Raw genomic sequence first — 7050 nt, forward strand, 5'->3', positions numbered from 1 at the left:
TTCTCCATCCTGATTGCTCTCCTAGTTCTGCCCCTCGTTCCATCCTCCGTCTATATCTCCATCTTATCCTTCACCCATCCTGATCACTCTTCTAGTTCTGACCCTCATCCATTCTTCTGAATATATCTCCATCTTATCCTTCGTCCATCCTCATCATTTGCATTGCTGATACTAACCGAGATGTTCTGGGTCCTATAACCGGTGAATCTGACCAAGGAAGTACTTATCTCCTTACACTGTGTTCCAAATTATTGTGCAAAAAGTGTTTAGGAGTGATAAGGTAAGAATTTTTTTGTTTGTCAGTTAAACTCATTGATGGTGATCTGTGTCAGGGCTCTTTATATCACTGTAAGCAATTGCAGACACCTGTGCTAGATAGTTTGGCAGGTGTGTCCAATGAAAGGCAAGATTACTTAAGAAGGCTGTCCCACATTATTAAGCAGCCTACATTTTCTGCCAAAATGGGAAAGAAAAAGGATGTGTCGGCTGCTGAGAAGCAACAAATTGTGGAGTGTTTAGGTCAAGGCATGACTACAATCAACATTGCCAAGACACTTCATCCTGATCATCGCACAATCAAGAAGTATGCAGCTGATTCACAGTACACACGTGTGCGTGCTGATAAGGGAAAATTGAGCACTCTTTCCTACAGGCAATTACGTCAGGTTAGAAGAGCAGCGGCAAAAAAGCCTTGTCATAGCAGCAGACAAATTTTTGAAGCTGCTGGTGCCTCCAACATCCCCTGAACAACAAGATGCAGGGTCCTTCAGAGGTTTGCAGCTGTGCGTATGCCATCCTGTCGACCTCCTCTATCCACTGTACACAAGCAGAAACGGCTCCAGTGGGCCAAACAATACATGAAGACTGACTTCAAAACTGTTTTGTTCATGGATGAGTGCCGTGCAACGCTAGATGGTCCAGATTGATGGAGTGGAGGATGGCTGGTTAATGGACACCCCATGCAAACACGGCTACGGCGCCAACAAGAAGGAGGTGGAGTAATGTTTTGGGCTGTAATCATGGAGAGAGAGATTGTCGGTCCCTTTAAGATCCCTGAAGGGGTAAAGATGAACTCCATAATGTATGTGGAGTTCCTCAAACAGCACTTCCAGCCATGGTTCAAGAAGAAGAACCATGCATTCCGCAGCAAGATCATTTTCATGCATGATAATGCACCATCTCATGCTGCACATAACACATCTGCATCTCTGGCTGATATGGGCATAAAAGGGAACAAACTTATGGTGTGACCCCCATCCTCCCCTGACCTCAACCCCATTGAGAACCTCTGGAGCATCATCAAAAGGAGTGTCTATGATGGCGGGAGGCAGTTCACATCTAAGCAACAGCTCTGGGAGTGTATTCTGTCCTCATGCAAAACAATTGAAGCAGAAACCATCCAAAACCTGACAAATTCAATGGACGAGAGAGTGCAGAAGCTCCTTTCGAACAAGGGGTGGAGTCCTGAGGAGATAATTTGCATATTCCCACTGCATTTTGGGGTAAGTGAAGAGTCTCCACGAGCTCAAAGAACACTGGAGTTTGGCTGTTGGAGCTGAAAAGAGGACATCGGTAAACCGCGCGCCTAGCGGCGTGCGCATTTTGAAGCTATTTTCTTAAGCTTTTTTCACTGTTTTCAGAACATTAACAGTAAGAACATGGAAGAGTCCAGGAGCCATTTGGTGAGCTGCATATCCTGCTACATGTTCACAGACTTGCCAGTGGAAAAGCCAAACTTCACATGCCAGAAATGCAAGCTTGTGTCCCTGTTGGAGGAAAAGTTGCGAAATCTAGAAGAGGTTAACTACCTTGAAAATCATTAAGGAAGGTGAAGAGTTCTTAGACAGAGCAGAATTATCTCTTCATGATTCAGAAAGAGAAGAAATTCGAACTGCACCTGACGAAACAGAGGAATGGAAGCATGTGACCCACAGAAGCAGGAGGATCGAGAGGCAGTCAGCACCCATACTGCTCAGGAACCAGTACCAGGCTCTCACGCAGGAGAACCATGAAGAAATACAGCAAAATAAGACTTTGCCAGCAATGAATAACCTTGTAAGCCCTCAGAATCCTCCTGGATGGAGAAAGAAGAATGTTGTGAAGAAAAAACGGAGAGTGGTGGTCATGGGGGATTCCCTGTTAAGAGGAACAGAGGCCGCTATCTGCAGACCAGACATAACCTCAAGAGAAATGTGCTGTCTTCCAGGAGCAAAAATTAAAGATGTGTCTGACAGGATATCAAGACTCTTCAGACCTACAGATCACTACCCATTCCTGCTAATACATGTGGGGACAAATGACACCGCAAGAAAGGACCTGGAAACCATCTGCAGTGACTTTGAAGACTTAGGCAAGAAAGTGAAAGAATTGGGAGCGCAGGTGGTCTTCTCATCCATCCTCCCAGTGGATGGCCATGGAACAATGAGGTGGAATAAGATTCTACAGGTGAACAACTGGCTACGTCGATGGTGCCGTCAACAAGGATTTGGATTTCTGGATCACGGAATGAATTACCTATACGATGGACTACTTGCTAGAGATGGGGTGCACCTTACGAAGACTGGAAAACATGTATTTGGAAGTCGCCTTGCTACACTCATCAGAAGAGCTTTAAACTAGAACAATGTGGGAAGGGAAGCAAAAGGCCAGAAAAAGCCATACAGCTGACAAATACTATTGAGATCTCTGCTACTGGAAGTGGAAAGGAAGAACAAAGACAAAACAATTTAAATAATAAAAATATGGGAGGAAGAGAAACCAATCACAAACTAAAATGTTTTTATACAAATGCACAAAGCATGGGCAACAAACAAGGAGAATTGGAACTACTAATGCAGGAAAAGGAATATGATGTCATTGGAATCACTGAAACTTGGTGGGACGATACACATGATTGGAATAAAAGGCTAAAAGGATACAACTTATTTGCAAGAAACAGACTTGATAAACGAGGAGGAGGTGTTGCATTGTATGTTAGAAAAGCGTATATCTGCACAGAGATTGAAGCTTCAGAGACTGGGAGTTCTGTGGAAACTGTTTGGGTAAGAATACAAGGAGAGAACAACAGAAAGGACACCATTGTAGGCATTTAGTACAGGCCACCTGGTCAAGCTGAAGATATGGATGAACTCTTTATGTATCAAATGACCAAGTTCTCCAAAAAACATGACGTAGTGGTCATGGGAGATTTCAACTATCCAGACATTTGTTGGGAATCTCTCTCAAGTAAAACTAACAGGTCAAGCAAATTCTTATCCTCTCTTGCTGACAACTTTATCTTCCAAAAGGTAGGGGAGAAAACAAGGGGATCTGCTACTTTGGATCTAATCCTTATAAACAGGGAGGAAATGGTTGAGGAGGTAAAGGTGGTTGGGACCCTAGGAGGCAGCGATCATGCTATTATAGAATTTTGGATAACTAGAGGAGGAAGACATGTGAAGACTCAGACTTCAAGGTTAGATTTTAGAAAGGCAGATTTTAAGAGACTCAGAAAGAGAATAGGAGGGATCCAATGGCTGGATGTCCTTAAGGACAAAAATGTCCAGGAAGGATGGGAAATTTTTAAAAATGAGATTCTCAAAGCACAATCGTTAACAATCCCGAAAAGTAGGAAGAATGGGAAGCATTTAAGGAAACCAGGATGGATGAACACAGAACTTAAACACATGCTAAAAAGAAAGAAAGAAATGTTTATTAAATGGAAAGAGGGAGGCATATCTAAAGAAGATTATAATGCAGTCTGCAGATCCTGCAGGGCACGTATCAGGTTAGCTAAAGCTGACAATGAATTAAGGCTTGTAAAAGAAAAGTCAAAGATGCTATAGGATTTTTACAGGATGAAAATGGAGAAATGGTAAGAGAGGATGTTGAGAAGGCCGAACTTTTTAATTCCTATTTTGCATCTGTTTTCTCTCAGAAATAAAATGTAACATCAACTGATCTTCACTGTCCTTTTAAAGGAATAGAGGAATCCAAGTTATCTGTAAACAGAAAGATTGTGAGGGAATATTTAGCTAACATAAATGAGTTCAAGTCTCCAGGTCCAGATGAATTACACCCCAGAGTACTGAAGGAGATCGTAGAAGAAATTTTAGAACCACTCTCCATAATCTTTGAAAATTCTTGGAGAACAGGAGAAGTCCCAGAAGACTGGAGAAGAGCAAATGTTGTTCCTATCTTCAAAACGGGGAAGAAGGTGGACCCAGGGAACTATAGGCCGGTGAGTCTGACTTCTATACCAGGAAAGATATTTGAACAAATTATTAAACAACATGTACGTAAGTACATGGATAAGAATGAAGTGATTAACCAGAGTCAGCATGGGTTTGTAACTAACAAGTCATGTCAGACTAACTTAATTTCCTTCTATGACAGAATCACTGACTGGGTGGATCAGGGAAATGCTGTAGATATAGTATATCTTGACTTCAGCAAAGCATTTGACAAAGTATCTCACACCATCCTTATTGAAACAATGACCAAGTATGCAATGGACCAGGCAACTGTTAGGTGGATTCATAACTGGCTTAGTGATCGGACTCAAAGGGTGGTTGTAAATGGCTTCACATCCAGCTGGATGAATGTCTCAAGTGGGGTACCACAGGGCTCCGTCCTGGGACCTGTATTGTTCAACATCTTTATCAATGATTTAGATGAAGGAATTGAGGGTAAACTGATTAAATTTGCTGATGACACAAAGCTAGGAGGGATAGCTAATACTAGAGAAGAGAGAGAGAGGATTCAAAAAGACCTAAATAAACTGGAGCAGTGGGCAGCAACCAACAGAATGGTTTTTAACAGGGAAAAATGCAAAGTACTACATCTGGGCAATAAAAATGAAAAAAGCATATACAGAATGGGAGGAATAGAGCTAAGCAACAGTACATGTGAAAAAGACCTAGGTATACTAATAGATCATAGACTGAACATGAGTCAACAGTGTGATGCAGCAGCAAAAAAGGCAAATACAATTCTGGGATGTATTAACAGAAGCATACAGTCTAGATCACGTGAAGTCATTATCGGTCTTTACTCCTCTTTGGTCAGACCTCATCTGGAATACTGTGTACAGTTTTGGGCACCACATTTTAAAAAAGACATAGAAAAACTGGAGCAAGTTCAGAGAAGAGCGACCAGAATGGTGACTGGTCTGCAAACCATGTCCTATGAGGAACGGTTGCAGGATTTGGGAATGTTTAGCTTGCAAAAAAGAAGACTGAGAGGAGACTTAATAGCTGTCTACAAATATGTCAAGGGCTGTCACATTGTAGAAGGATCATCTTTATTCTCATTTGCACAAGGAAAGACTAGAAGCAATGGGATGAAACTAAATGGGAGGAGACACAGATTAGATATTAGAAAAAACTTTTTGACAGTTAGGGTGATTAATGAGTGGAACAGGCTGCCACGAGAGGTGGTGAGTTCCCCTTCAATGGACGTCTTCAAACAGAGGCTGGACAGACATCTGTCTGAGATGATTTAGTGAATCCTGCTTTGAGCAGGGGGTTGGACCAGAAGACCCAGGAGGTCCCTTCCAACTCTACCATTCTATGATTCTATGAAGGGGTCCTATGTGCAAATGTAACTTCACCTAGAATAAAGTTTTGAGTTGAAAACTGTTTGATTTCAGTTTGTAATAACCTGCTAATGCTTAAAATGTCAAAAATGACCATTTTTTTTGTTCTTTATTAAAATGAAAAGGTTGAAAACTCTGCTGTGCATAATAATTTGGAAAATGCATTTTGAGTGCAGTTTGAGTGTTTTATTTTTTTTTAAATATACTGTTATCATAGGCAGTTTGTACAAAAACCTTTCAATTGTACTCTAATAGTTATTTGACTGGAAAATTACAATGACTGCAATTCATATAGGTAATTTGGGAAAATCTGAGAAAATATTATTTGCATAATAATTTGAAACACAGTGTATATGAATGAAGGGGGGAAAACAGAGATGCCCTACAACCCAATCTGGACAGCATCAAACTGATTGGGGCATAAAAGATCCTCTTTTCAGTAAGGTCCACATCTGACCCACAGAAGACCATTAGAGAACCCAGGAATAATTCACATATGACCCATGTAAGACGTATGATCCTCTACACCACTCTCTATATATTTCTATATTCTCTATTCTTCCCGTCTGAGCTCTGTACTGACCTGTGTCTCCTGGTACCTTTGCTCTGGTAAACTGAGTTCTCTCAATGAGTCCAGTATGAAATATATCCTACATCGAGTTAATGATTAACCCCCTCTATCTGCACACTGATCCTCATAGTCCAGATTCCTTTTTGTGCTTGTGTGATGGTTTAGCTGACTCTTATATTTACTGATTGCACCAGAATTTTTAACCTTGTTTCATAAAGCTCCTGGAAAGATTGACCTTGGGGGCTCAGATGTACATGACGGAGCGGGTGAAAGGATCTGTGCAAGTTTGACTACAGCTTGGGTTTTTTGAGTTTTTCTGCTCATGAGTAGTGTTGAGCCACCCCCGTAGTGTTCGAGTTCGGTTCGGTTCGTCGAACACCCTTGTGTTCGCCGAACTGTTCGTCGAACTGTCGAATTGTCTCTCTAATTTTACAAGGATCTATTTGAGGGCAAGTCTCATGCCAGCAGCCGCGTAATTCCAGCTCCAGTAGCATCCACTAAAGCTGCTGCAGTTAAAAAGCTTTTATAAGGATCGAGCTCGGCTGTCCACCGCAAGGCATCCTACCGCCAGTCCCAGCCCCTATGCCTTGGGGTGCCTCCTGATGCTCTTCACTGAGTATCCCGTGGTCCCGAAGCATTTCCTTTGAAAAAATTAAGTGTCCAAACTGCAGGTGGTGTAGCTTGCTTAACAGCCGGGATAATCCGCTGACTAGCAGACACTGCTACTAGGCACAAAGTATTTCCTGGGCTAGATGCAGTTAAAACTTTGTAATTAGATACTCTCGTTGGATGCTGAGAAAGCATTCCAAAGAGTCTCCTGGCACGCCATATATTATTCTCTTAAAAAGCTTGGGGTAGGGGTTTAGGGACCCTTTTATAGCCAAAATCACGGCCCTGTATCGCA

The 7050-nt window shown here is 42.0% G+C and overlaps 1 protein-coding gene across 1 annotated transcript in view; it reads right to left on the reverse strand.

Moving 5' to 3' along the window:
* LOC141266089 (cytochrome P450 2C20-like) overlaps positions 1 to 6296 on the reverse strand; it is a 355023-nt gene extending 348727 nt beyond the window's left edge. The window contains exon 1 of the mRNA XM_073679997.1: positions 6159 to 6296. The gene's annotated coding sequence lies outside the window, so the exon portion shown is untranslated. The remainder of the gene's footprint in view (positions 1 to 6158) is intronic.
* Positions 6297 to 7050: the final 754 nt, after the last annotated feature.

This window comes from Phyllobates terribilis, unplaced genomic scaffold (genome assembly GCF_046119375.1).
Source record: "Phyllobates terribilis strain yellow unplaced genomic scaffold, ASM4611937v1 Scaffold_4__5_contigs__length_816908805, whole genome shotgun sequence".
Lineage (NCBI taxonomy): Eukaryota > Metazoa > Chordata > Amphibia > Anura > Dendrobatidae > Phyllobates > Phyllobates terribilis.